Source organism: Megalopta genalis, unplaced genomic scaffold, assembly GCF_051020955.1.
Source record: "Megalopta genalis isolate 19385.01 unplaced genomic scaffold, iyMegGena1_principal scaffold0047, whole genome shotgun sequence".
NCBI classification, from domain to species: domain Eukaryota; kingdom Metazoa; phylum Arthropoda; class Insecta; order Hymenoptera; family Halictidae; genus Megalopta; species Megalopta genalis.
In genome coordinates, this window is record NW_027476116.1 from 1,330,386 (window position 1) to 1,345,531 (window position 15,146).

Here is a 15,146-nt window from a genome sequence, read left to right on the forward strand (position 1 = left end):
GTGTTGTCCCTGTTAACTCGTTCAAATGCTTGAACAAGGACGATTCAAATTGTCTTCCTTGGTCGGTTGTTACTCTAAGAGGGGTCCCAAATCGAGCAATCCATCCCTCGTAGAACGCTCGTGCCACCGTTTGTGCTTCCTGATTTATCATCGGGAACGCCTCCGGCCACCGGGTATACCGGTCCACGCAGGTCAAACAATACCTATGACCTTCCGACATGGGCAACACTACAATGTCAATATGCACATGTTCGAACCTTTCCGACGGCGCAAACTTTCCGAGCGGCGAATGTACATGCCTGGACACTTTTGAACGCTGGCAAGCGACGCACGCTCGCGCCCAACGCTTACTGTCCGTTTTTATTGACGGCCATACATATCGTTCCGTCATTAATTTCGCCGTCGCCTTAATTCCGGGATGTGCAAGTCTGTGCACCGTATCGAACGCCGCGCGGCGGAATGTTCCGGTGACAAATGGCCTCGCAATGCTCGTCGACACATCACACCATACAAAACTGTTTGACCCAGGAATTCGCATTTTTCGTAGCACTAGAGCACTCGCACACTCGCCTCGCACGTAGGCCGAGAGTTCGCTATCGGTGTCTTGTGCCTTCGCCAATTCTTCGTAATCGAGAAGTTCTTCCACTTCTTCGATCCTGGATAACGCGTCGGCAATAATATTGTCTTTTCCGGCAACGTGACGGATGTCGGTAGAAAATTGACTTATAAAATCTAGGTACCGGAATTGCCTCGGCGAGCACTTTTCCGGTTTTTGGCGAAACGCAAACGTTATCGGTTTGTGATCGGTGAATATAACAAACGCACGTCCTTCCACCATATACCGAAATTGCTTAATTGCTAAATATATAGCCAATAGCTCGCGATCGTAGGCCCCGTAATTCGTCTCCGCCGCGCTGAGTTTTTTTGAAAAAAAACCTATCGGTTCCCAACCGTTCCCGGTGTCCTGTTGTAAAACCGCGCCAACCGCGAAGTCTGAGGCATCGCAGGTAAGCGCAAGGGGGGCGCCAATCTGCGGGTGCGCCAGCAAGGTGGCCTGTGCCAAGGCTCTTTTTGACTCCTCAAACGCTACTACCGCCTCTGCATTCCAATGAATCGGTGTGCGACCCTTCGCGTTACCTGACAGCAAGTTATTCATTGCTGCCTGCACCTGTGCAGCCCTAGGTATGAATCGTCTGTAAAAGTTCATCATACCTAAAAACTGCCTCAGCTGTTTGGCTGTAACCGGTTGGGGGTATTCTACGATCGCGCGCACCTTACATTCTAGAGGTTTTGTGCCCTTATGTGATACCGAATAACCTAAAAATTCTACCTCGGGTTTTCCGAACGTGCACTTGCCCGGGTTAACTACTATACCGTACGACTTCAGCCTATTAAATAAAATGTTCAAATGTTCGAGGTGTTGCGCTTCGGATTCCGACGCCACGATGATATCGTCTATATACGCGTACACGAAATCTAGTCCTCGAAGCACCTCATCGATAAATCTTTGAAAAGTCTGTGCCGCGTTGCGTAACCCGAACGGCATTCCCGGAAATTCGAACAGCCCGAATGGCGTCGTAACCGCCGTCTTAAACACATCTTCGGGCGCAACCGGAATCTGATTGTACGCACGCACTAAGTCTATCGTTGAAAACACCTTTTTTCCGAATAAGTTTTGCGCAAAGTCTTCAATATGCTTTACCGGGTACCTATCCGGAACTGTGCGGTCGTTGAGTGCCCGGTAATCTCCGCACGGTCTCCACTCGCATGATTCCTTCTTTGGCACCACATGTAAAGGAGATGACCAGCTGCTTTCGGACGGCCTCGCAATCCCCAGCTTCACCATTTCGTCGAACTCCTTCTTCGCTGCCCTGAGTCGATCCGGTGCCAACCTCCTTGGTCTGCAACTAACCGGTTGACCTGGCGATGTCCGGATATAATGTACCGTTGTATGCTTTTTTCTGACAGTCGGGATTCCCTCTGGTCTCGTGATTTCGGGAAATTTCTGCAACAGCTCCAAGTATATGGAATCCCCCGAAACTGTTTTCACGCTGGGAATGTCGCTAGCACTTCTACCTACCGGTTGCCCGGGCACTGACAACGAAGTTATATTGTCTATCAACCGGCGATTCCGAATGTCTACCAGTAAACCATAATGGTACAAAAAGTCTACGCCGATAATTGGCTTAGATACACTGGCTACCACAAACCTCCACGTAAACTCGCGACGTAACCCAAAGTCCAACGTCAACGTGGTTGTACCGAACGTTGTAATTTCGGACCCATTTGCCGCGAACAACACATAATCCGATTTCTTCCCGGGGCCACGAATCATGGATCGTGGGTACACGCAAAGGTCGGCTCCTGTATCGACCAGGAATTGCGTTCTAGTCGTCTTGTCGGTCACAAATAGACGGCGCGGCATCGGGCTCAAGTCATCTGCCGTCATCAACGACTGCCCGGTTCGTTTCCCTGCATCGAGTTCCAATTGCACGGTGGAATACATCGATTCGCACTCGCTCCCCAACGCCAATGGTAAAAACATTTACCCTGCCTCTGTTCCGTGCGTCTTTGCGACACGGAGCGTTGACGGGGCTCCCGACGGGCAGGCGATCGGGGGCGATACCGGCGATCGAAACGCGAAGAACGTTCATTCCCAATCAACTCGTGTCGGATCGCCGCAATCTCCTGCTGGAACGACAGGCTGATTTGCGCCATTTTTAAATTTATGAGTGCCTCAAGGTCTTGAGGCGCGTTGCTCGGTGCCGCGGCTGCTGCAGTAGATGCCGACGCCTCCGCTACCTGAGTTCGGGGGCCCATCGTCTCGGCTATCGCATCTGCCAGGTCAGCCACCTTATCCATCTCCGCGTCCTTCTGGGTCGCTAAGATTACCTGCATACTATTAGGCAACCTACCCATCCACAGCGTACGCAAAACACTATCTGACACGTTGTTGCCAGCCAGTCCGCGCAAGTGTCGCAGAAATTGAGACGGCTTCCTGTCTCCAATTTCCTCCGATTCCAGCAAACGTCGCGTTTTTTGTTCTTGCGACGAACTGAGCCTTCGAATGAGTTCCGTTTTTAACCTCTGGTACTGTCCAGTATTTGGCGGGTTCATTATAATGTCGCGGACTTCCGCGGCGTACACAGGATTCAATGCTCCTAACACATACCCGAATTTTGTGGCTTCGGTCGTAATACCCGATGCCTCGAAGCTGCGTTCGACCATTCCAAACCACATTTCTGGGTCCGACGCACAGAATTCGGGCATCCGAACGGCCACTCGCGACACAGCTGCTTCCGCGGACGCGCCTCGCGGGTACGACGCACCCTCGTTAGGGGTAGCCATTACTAACTTTATCTGTTTATCAAAGTACCTTATACACCGTTATTCGTGCGATCACGTCGGGGTCACCAATTGAGGGCTCAGAAAGACTGGACTGAAAAATATCAACTGTTTTTTGGACCGACTCGGGTCTCTTATTTATATTACGTCCCCCAAAAAGGCCACGCCTGTTTTGGGGGACTCGCTGTCTTCTTTTGCCCCCGCTTAGTTTAGCGGGGGAGACAGCCATCGATGAACCCTCGCTGTAGGGGTGCGCTGGCCGTTCGGCCAGGCAGCGGTACGCGGCCGGCGGCTTTCTCCGCGACCAGGCATGCAGTACATCTGGCAGTGATAAAAAATAAAGAAACAAAGGAATTTCCGGTTCTTGCAAACGTCAAGGACGTTTTCTCTCCGTCGACCCCTTGACATCTGCAAGCGGACAGTTTTATGGTTATTACGGTCGCCGGCCGTGTGCCGCTACACCGCTATACAGCCGTATACTTTTTATTATTTTGTGGAATCGTGAACCTTGAAATATTTAACATAACGCGGATCGACTATCTCTGTCTCTTTCTAGATCGGAACAATCGATGTTCCCCGGCAAACTAATGGGAGATTAATTAATCTTTATACATGAGATTACTCGTTTTGATCCCCGCTACACAGCAGTATACTTTTTATAATTTTGTGGAATCGTAAACCTTGAAATATTTAACATAACGCGGATCGTCTATCTCTGTCTCTTTTTAGATCGGAAGAATGGATGTTTTCCGGCAAACTAATGGGAGATTAATTAAACTTTATACACGAAATTACTCGTTGTGATCCCCGCTACACAGCCGTATACTTTTTACAATTTTGTGGAATCGGGAACCTTGAAATATTTAACATAACGCGGATCGTCTATCTCTGTCTCTTTTTAGATCGGAAGAATCGATGTTTCCCGGCAAACTAATGGGAGATTAATTAAACTTTATACATGAAATTACTCGTTTTGATCCCCGCTACACAGTCGTATACTTTTTATAATTTTGTCGAATCGTGAACATTGAAATATTTAACATAACGCTGATCGTCTATCTCTGCCTCTTTCTAGATCGGAAGAACCGATGTTTCTCGGCAAACTAATGGGAGATTAATTAAACTTTATACACGAAATTACTCGTTGTGATCCCCGCTCCACAGCCGTATACTTTTCATAATTTTGTGGAATCGTGAACCTTGAAATATTTAACATAACGCGGATCGTCTATCTCTGTCTCGTTCTAGATCGGAAGAATCGATGTTTCCCGGCAAACTAATGGGAGATTAATTAAACTTTATACACGAAATTACTCGTTGTGATCCCCGCTACACAGCCGTATACTTTTTATAATTTTGTGGAATCGGGAACCTTGAAATATTTAACATAACGCGGATCGTCTATCTCTGTCTCTTTCTAGATCGGAAGAATCGATGTTTCCCGCCAAACTAATGGGAGATTAATGAAACTTTATACACGAAATTACTCGTTGTGATCCCCGCTATACAGCCGTATACTTTTTATTATTTTGTGGAATCGTGAACCTTGAAATATTTAACATAACGCGGATCGACTATCTCTGTCTCTTTCTAGATCGGAAGAATCGATGTTCCCCGGCAAACTAATGGGAGATTAATTAATCTTTATACATGAAATTACTCGTTTTGATCCCCGCTACACAGCAGTATACTTTTTATAATTTTGTGGAATCGTAAACCTTGAAATATTTAACATAACGCGGATCGTCTATCTCTGTCTCTTTTTAGATCGGAAGAATGGATGTTTTCCGGCAAACTAATGGGAGATTAATTAAACTTTATACACGAAATTACTCGATGTGATCCCCGCTACACAGCCGTATACTTTTTATAATTTTGTGGAATCGTGATCCTTGAAATATTTAACATAACGCAGATCGTCTATCTCTGTCTCTGTCTAGATCGGAAGAATCGATGTTTCCCGGCAAACTAATGGGAGATTAATTAAACTTTATACATGAAATTACTCGTTTTGATCCCCGCTACACAGTCGTATACTTTTTATAATTTTGTCGAATCGTGAACATTGAAATATTTAACATAACGCTGATAGTCTATCTCTGCCTCTTTCTACATCGGAAGAACCGATGTTTCTCGGCAAACTAATGGGAGATTAATTAAACTTTATACACGAAATTACTCGTTGTGATCCCCGCTCCACAGCCGTATACTTTTCATAATTTTGTGGAATCGTGAACCTTGAAATATTTAACATAACGCGGATCGTCTATCTCTGTCTCGTTCTAGATCGGAAGAATCGATGTTTCCCGGCAAACTAATGGGAGATTAATTAAACTTTATACACGAAACTACTCGTTGTGATCCCCGCTACACAGCCGTATACTTTTTATAATTTTGTGGTATCGTGAACCTTGAAATATTTAACATAACGCGGATCGTCAATCTCTGTCTCTATCTAGATCGGAAGAATCGATGTTTCCCGGCAAACTAATGGGAGATTAATTAATCTTTATACATGAAATTACTCGTTTTGATCCCCGCTACACAGCAGTATACTTTTTATAATTTTGTGGAATCGTAAACCTTGAAATATTTAACATAACGCGGATCGTCTATCTCTGTCTCTTTTTAGATCGGAAGAATGGATGTTTTCCGGCAAACTAATGGGAGATTAATTAAACTTTATACATGAAATTACTCGCTGTGATCCCCGCTACGCAGCCGTATACTTTTTATAATTTTGTGGAATCGGGAACCTTGAAATATTTAACATAACGCGGATCGTCTATCTCTGTCTCTTTTTAGATCGGAAGAATGGATGTTTTCCGGCAAACTAATGGGAGATTAATTAAACCTTATACATGAAATTACTCGTTGTGATCCCCTCTACGCAGCCGTATACTTTTTACAATTTTGTGGAATCGTGAACCTTGAAATATTTAACATAACGCGGATCGACTATCTCTGTCTCTTTCTAGATCGGAAGAATCGATGTTCCCCGGCAAACTAATGGGAGATTAATTAATCTTTATACATGAAATTACTCGTTTTGATCCCCGCTACACAGCAGTATACTTTTTATAATTTTGTGGAATCGGGAACCTTGAAATATTTAACATAACGCGGATCGTCTATCTCTGTCTCTTTCTAGAACGGAAGAATCGATGTTTCCCGGCAAACTGATGGGAGATTAATTAAACTTTATACATGAAATTACTCGTTGTGATCCCCGCTACACAGCCGTATTCTTTTTATAATTTTCTGGAATCGGGAACCTTGAAATATTTAACATAACGCGGATCGTCAATCTCTGTCTCTATCTAGATCGGAAGAATCGATGTTACCCGGCAAACTATTGCGAGTTTAATTAAACTTTATACATGAAATTACTCGTTTTGATCCCCGCTACGAAGCCGTATACTTTTTATAATTTTGTGGAATCGGGAACCTTGAAATATTTAACATAACGCGGATCGTCTATCTCTGTCTCTTTTTAGATCGGAAGAATGGATGTTTTCCGGCAAACTAATGGGAGATTAATTAAACCTTATACATGAAATTACTCGCTGTGATCCCCGCTACGCAGCCGTATACTTTTTACAATTTTGTGGAATCGGGAACCTTGAAATATTTAACATAACGCGGATCGTGTATCTCTGTCTCTTTTTAGATCGGAAGAATCGATGTTTCCCGGCAAACTAATGGGAGATTAATTAAACTTTATACATGAAATTACTTGTTGTGATCCCCGCTACACAGCCGTATACTTTTTATAATTTTGTGGAATCGTAAACCTTGAAATATTTAACATAACGCGGATCGTCTATCTCTGTCTCTTTCTAGAACGGAAGAATCGATGTTTCCCGGCAAACTGATGGGAGATTAATTAAACTTTATACATGAAATTACTCGTTGTGATCCCCGATACACAGCCATATACTTTTTATAATTTTCTGGAATCGGGAACCTTGAAATATTTAACATAACGCAGCTCGTCAATCTCTGTTTCTATCTAGATCGGTAGAATCGATGTTTCCCGGCAAACTATTGCGAGTTTAATTAAACTTTATACACGAAATTACTCGTTGTGATCGCCGCTACGAAGCCGTATACTTTTTATAATTTTGTGGAATCGTGAACCTTGAAATATTTAACATAACGCAGATCGTCTATCTCTGTCTCTTTTTAGATCGGAAGAATGGATGTTTTCCGGCAAACTAATGGGAGATTAATTAAACTTTATACATGAAATTACTCGTTGTGATCTCCGCTACACAGCCGTATACTTTTTATAATTTTGTGGAATCGGGAACCTTGAAATATTTAATATAACGCGGATCGACTATCTCTCTCTCTTTCTAGATCGGAAGAATCGATATTTCCCGGCAAACTAATGGGAGATTAATTAAACTTTATACATGAAATTACTCGTTGTGATCCCCGCTACACAGCCGTATACTTTTTATAATTTTGTGGAATCGTGAACCTTAAAATATTTAAGAACGCGGATCGTCTATCTCTGTCTCTTTCTAGATCGGAAGAATCGATGTTTCCCGCCAAACTAATGGGAGATTAATGAAACTTTATACACGAAATTACTCGTTGTGATCCCCGCTATACAGCCGTATACTTTTTATTATTTTGTGGAATCGTGAACCTTGAAATATTTAACATAACGCGGATCGACTATCTCTGTCTCTTTCTAGATCGGAATAATCGATGTTCCCCGGCAAACTAATGGGAGATTAATTAATCTTTATACATGAAATTACTCGTTTTGATCCCCGCTACACAGCAGTATACTTTTTATAATTTTGTGGAATCGTGAACCTTGAAATATTTAACATAACGCGGATCGTCTATCTCTGTCTCTTTTTAGATCGGAAGAATGGATGTTTTCCGGCAAACTAATGGGAGATTAATTAAACTTTATACACGAAATTACTCGTTGTGATCCCCGCTACACAGCCGTATACTTTTTATAATTTTGTGGAATCGGGAACCTTGAAATATTTAACATAACGCGGATCGTCTATCTCTGTCTCTTTTTAGATCGGAAGAATGGATGTTTTCCGGCAAACTAATGGGAGATTAATTAAACCTTATACATGAAATTACTCGTTGTGATCCCCGCTACGCAGCCGTATACTTTTTACAATTTTGTGGAATCGGGAACCTTGAAATATTTAACATAACGCGGATCGTCTATCTCTGTCTCTTTTTAGATCGGAAGAATCGATGTTTCCCGGCAAACTAATGGGAGATTAATTAAACTTTATACATGAAATTACTCGTTTTGATCCCCGCTACACAGTCGTATACTTTTTATAATTTTGTCGAATCGTGAACATTGAAATATTTAACATAACGCTGATCGTCTATCTCTGCCTCTTTCTAGATCGGAAGAACCGATGTTTCTCGGCAAACTAATGGGAGATTAATTAAACTTTATACACGAAATTACTCGTTGTGATCCCCGCTCCACAGCCGTATACTTTTCATAATTTTGTGGAATCGTGAACCTTGAAATATTTAACATAACGCGGATCGTCTATCTCTGTCTCGTTCTAGATCGGAAGAATCGATGTTTCCCGGCAAACTAATGGGAGATTAATTAAACTTTATACACGAAATTACTCGTTGTGATCCCCGCTACACAGCCGTATACTTTTTATAATTTTGTGGAATCGGGAACCTTGAAATATTTAACATAACGCGGATCGTCTATCTCTGTCTCTTTTTAGATCGGAAGAATGGATGTTTTCCGGCAAACTAATGGGAGATTAATTAAACCTTATACATGAAATTACTCGTTGTGATCCCCTCTACGCAGCCGTATACTTTTTACAATTTTGTGGAATCGGGAACCTTGAAATATTTAACACAACGCGGGTCGTCTATCTCTGTCTCTTTTTAGATCGGAAGAATCGACGTTTCCCGGCAAACTAATGGGAGATTAATTAAACTTTATACATGAAATTACTCGTTGTGATCCCCGCTACACAGCCGTGTACTTTTTATAATTTTGTGGAATCGTGAACCTCGAAATATTTAACATAACGCGGATCGACTGTCTCTGTCTCTTTCTAGATCGGAAGAATCGATGTTTCCCGGCAAACTAATGGGAGATTAATTAAACTTTATACATGAAATTACTCGTTGTGATCCCCGCTACACAGCCGTGTACTTTTTATAATTTTGTGGAATCGTGAACCTTGAAATATTTAACATAACGCGGATCGACTATCTCTGTCTCTTTCTAGATCGGAAGAATCGATATTTCCCGGCAAACTAATGGGAGATTAATTAAACTTTATACATGAAATTACTCGTTGTGATCCCCGCTACACAGCCGTATACTTTTTATAATTTTGTGGAATTGTGAACCTTAAAATATTTAACAACGCGGATCGTCTATCTCTGTCTCTTTCTAGATCGGAAGAATCGATGTTTCCCGCCAAACTAATGGGAGATTAATGAAACTTTATACACGAAATTACTCGTTGTGATCCCCGCTATACAGCCCTCTTCTTTTTATAATTTTCTGGAATCGGGAACCTTGAAATATTTAACATAACGCGAATCGTCAATCTCTGTCTCTATCTAGATCGGAAGAATCGATGTTACCCGGCAAACGATTGCGAGTTTAATTAAACTTTATACATGAAATTACTCGTTTTGATCCCCGCTACGAAGCCGTATACTTTTTACAATTTTGTGGAATCGGGAACCTTGAAATATTTAACATAACGCGGATCGTCTATCTCTGTCTCTTTTTAGATCGGAAGAATCGATATTTCCCGGCAAACTAATGGGAGATTAATAAAACTTTATACACGAAATTACTCGTTGTGATCCCCGCTATACAGCCGTATACTTTTTATTATTTTGTGGAATCGTGAACCTTGAAATATTTAACATAACGCGGATCGACTATCTCTGTCTCTTTCTAGATCGGAAGAATCGATGTTCCCCGGCAAACTAATGGGAGATTAATTAATCTTTATACATGAAATTACTCGTTTTGATCCCCGCTACACAGCAGTATACTTTTTATAATTTTGTGGAATCGTAAACCTTGAAATATTTAACATAACGCGGATCGTCTATCTCTGCCTCTTTTTAAATCGGAAGAATGGATGTTTTCCGGCAAACTAATGGGAGATTAATTAAACTTTATACATGAAATTACTCGTTGTGATCCCCGCTACACAGCCGTATTCTTTTTATAATTTTCTGGAATCGGGAACCTTGAAATATTTAACATAACGCGGATCGTCAATCTCTGTCTCTATCTAGATCGGAAGAATCGAAGTTACCCGGCAAACTATTGCGAGTTTAATTAAACTTTATACATGAAATTACTCGTTTTGATCCCCGCTACGAAGCCGTATACTTTTTATAATTTTGTGGAATCGGGAACCTTGAAATATTTAACATAACGCGGATCGTCTATCTCTGTCTCTTTTTAGATCGGAAGAATGGATGTTTTCCGGCAAACTAATGGGAGATTAATTAAACCTTATACATGAAATTACTCGTTGTGATCCCCGCTACGCAGCCGTATACTTTTTACAATTTTGTGGAATCGGGGACCTTGAAATATTTAACATAACGCGGATCGTCTATCTCTGTCTCTTTTTAGATCGGAAGAATCGATGTTTCCCGGCAAACTAATGGGAGATTAATTAAACTTTATACATGAAATTACTTGTTGTGATCCCCGCTACACAGCCGTATACTTTTTATAATTTTGTGGAATCGTAAACCTTGAAATATTTAACATAACGCGGATCGTCTATCTCTGTCTCTTTCAAGAACGGAAGAATCGATGTTTCCCGGCAAACTGATGGGAGATTAATTAAACTTTATACATGAAATTACTCGTTGTGATCCCCGATACACAGCCATATACTTTTTATAATTTTCTGGAATCGGGAACCTTGAAATATTTAACATAACGCAGCTCGTCAATCTCTGTTTCTATCTAGATCGGTAGAATCGATGTTTCCCGGCAAATTATTGCGAGTTTAATTAAACTTTATACAGGAAATTACTCGCTTTGATCGCCGCTACGAAGCCGTATACTTTTTATAATTTTGTGGAATCGGGAACCTTGAAATAGTTAACATAACGCGGATCGTCTATCTCTGACTCTTTTTAGATCGGAAGAATGGATGTTTTCCGGCAAACTAATGGGAGATTAATTAAACTTTATACATGAAATTACTCGCTGTGATCCCGGCTACACAGCCGTATGCTTTTTATAATTTTCTGGAATCGGGAACCTTGAAATATTTAACATAACGCGGATCGTCAATCTCTGTCTCTATCTAGATCGGAAGAATCGATGTTTCCCGGCAAACTATTGCGAGTTTAATTAAACTTTATACACGAAATTACTCGTTGTGATCGCCGCTACGAAGCCGTATACTTTTTATAATTTTGTGGAATCGTGAACCTTGAAATATTTAACATAACGCAGATCGTCTATCTCTGTCTCTTTTTAGATCGGAAGAATGGATGTTTTCCGGCAAACTAATGGGAGATTAATTAAACTTTATACATGAAATTACTCGTTGTGATCCCCGCTACACAGCCGTATACTTTTTATAATTTTGTGGAATCGGGAACCTTGAAATATTTAATATAACGCGGATCGACTATCTCTCTCTCTTTCTAGATCGGAAGAATCGATATTTCCCGGCAAACTAATGGGAGATTAATTAAACTTTATACATGAAATTACTCGTTGTGATCCCCGCTACACAGCCGTATACTTTTTATAATTTTGTGGAATCGTGAACCTTAAAATATTTAACAACGCGGATCGTCTATCTCTGTCTCTTTCTAGATCGGAAGAATCGATGTTTCCCGCCAAACTAATGGGAGATTAATGAAACTTTATACACGAAATTACTCGTTGTGATCCCCGCTATACAGCCGTATACTTTTTATTATTTTGTGGAATCGTGAACCTTGAAATATTTAACATAACGCGGATCGACTATCTCTGTCTCTTTCTAGATCGGAAGAATCGATGTTCCCCGGCAAACTAATGGGAGATTAATTAATCTTTATACATGAAATTACTCGTTTTGATCCCCGCTACACAGCAGTATACTTTTTATAATTTTGTGGAATCGTAAACCTTGAAATATTTAACATAACGCGGATCGTCTATCTCTGTCTCTTTTTAGATCGGAAGAATGGATGTTTTCCGGCAAACTAATGGGAGATTAATTAAACTTTATACACGAAATTACTCGATGTGATCCCCGCTACACAGCCGTATACTTTTTATAATTTTGTGGAATCGTGATCCTTGAAATATTTAACATAACGCAGATCGTCTATCTCTGTCTCTGTCTAGATCGGAAGAATCGATGTTTCCCGGCAAACTAATGGGAGATTAATTAAACTTTATACATGAAATTACTCGTTTTGATCCCCGCTACACAGTCGTATACTTTTTATAATTTTGTCGAATCGTGAACATTGAAATATTTAACATAACGCTGATCGTCTATCTCTGCCTCTTTCTAGATCGGAAGAACCGATGTTTCTCGGCAAACTAATGGGAGATTAATTAAACTTTATACACGAAATTACTCGTTGTGATCCCCGCTCCACAGCCGTATACTTTTCATAATTTTGTGGAATCGTGAACCTTGAAATATTTAACATAACGCGGATCGTCTATCTCTGTCTCGTTCTAGATCGGAAGAATCGATGTTTCCCGGCAAACTAATGGGAGATTAATTAAACTTTATACACGAAATTACTCGTTGTGATCCCCGCTAAACAGCCGTATACTTTTTATAATTTTGTGGAATCGTGAACCTTGAAATATTTAACATAACGCGGATCGTCAATCTCTGTCTCTATCTAGATCGGAAGAATCGATGTTTCCCGGCAAACTAATGGGAGATTAATTAATCTTTATACATGAAATTACTCGTTTTGATCCCCGCTACACAGCAGTATACTTTTTATAATTTTGTGGAATCGTAAACCTTGAAATATTTAACATAACGCGGATCGTCTATCTCTGTCTCTTTTTAGATCGGAAGAATGGATGTTTTCCGGCAAACTAATGGGAGATTAATTAAACTTTATACATGAAATTACTCGTTGTGATCCCCGCTACACAGCCGTATTCTTTTTATAATTTTCTGGAATCGGGAACCTTGAAATATTTAACATAACGCGGATCGTCAATCTCTGTCTCTATCTACATCGGAAGAATCGATGTTAGCCGGCAAACTATTGCGAGTTTAATTAAACTTTATACATGAAATTACTCGTTTTGATCCCCGCTACGAAGCCGTATACTTTTTATAATTTTGTGGAATCGGGAACCTTGAAATATTTAACATAACGCGGATCGTCTATCTCTGTCTCTTTTTAGATCGGAAGAATGGATGTTTTCCGGCAAACTAATGGGAGATTAATTAAACCTTATACATGAAATTACTCGTTGTGATCCCCGCTACGCAGCCGTATACTTTTTACAATTTTGTGGAATCGGGAACCTTGAAATATTTAACATAACGCGGATCGTCTATCTCTGTCTCTTTTTAGATCGGAAGAATCGATGTTTCCCGGCAAACTAATGGGAGATTAATTAAACTTTATACATGAAATTACTTGTTGTGATCCCCGCTACACAGCCGTATACTTTTTATAATTTTGTGGAATCGTAAACCTTGAAATATTTAACATAACGCGGATCGTCTATCTCTGTCTCTTTCTAGAACGGAAGAATCGATGTTTCCCGGCAAACTGATGGGAGATTAATTAAACTTTATACATGAAATTACTCGTTGTGATCCCCGATACACAGCCATATACTTTTTATAATTTTCTGGAATCGGGAACCTTGAAATATTTAACATAACGCAGCTCGTCAATCTCTGTTTCTATCTAGATCGGTAGAATCGATGTTTCCCGGCAAACTATTGCGAGTTTAATTAAACTTTATACAGGAAATTACTCGCTTTGATCGCCGCTACGAAGCCGTATACTTTTTATAATTTTGTGGAATCGGGAACCTTGAAATAGTTAACATAACGCGGATCGTCTATCTCTGACTCTTTTTAGATCGGAAGAATGGATGTTTTCCGGCAAACTAATGGGAGATTAATTAAACTTTATACATGAAATTACTCGCTGTGATCCCCGCTACACAGCCGTATGCTTTTTATAATTTTCTGGAATCGGGAACCTTGAAATATTTAACATAACGCGGATCGTCAATCTCTGTCTCTATCTAGATCGGAAGAATCGATGTTTCCCGGCAAACTATTGCGAGTTTAATTAAACTTTATACACGAAATTACTCGTTGTGATCGCCGCTACGAAGCCGTATACTTTTTATAATTTTGTGGAATCGTGAACCTTGAAATATTTAACATAACGCAGATCGTCTATCTCTGTCTCTTTTTAGATCGGAAGAATGGATGTTTTCCGGCAAACTAATGGGAGATTAATTAAACTTTATACATGAAATTACTCGTTGTGATCCCCGCTACACAGCCGTATACTTTTTATAATTTTGTGGAATCGGGAACCTTGAAATATTTAATATAACGCGGATCGACTATCTCTCTCTCTTTCTAGATCGGAAGAATCGATATTTCCCGGCAAACTAATGGGAGATTAATTAAACTTTATACATGAAATTACTCGTTGTGATCCCCGCTACACAGCCGTATACTTTTTATAATTTTGTGGAATCGTGAACCTTAAAATATTTAACAACGCGGATCGTCTATCTCTGTCTCTTTCTAGATCTGAAG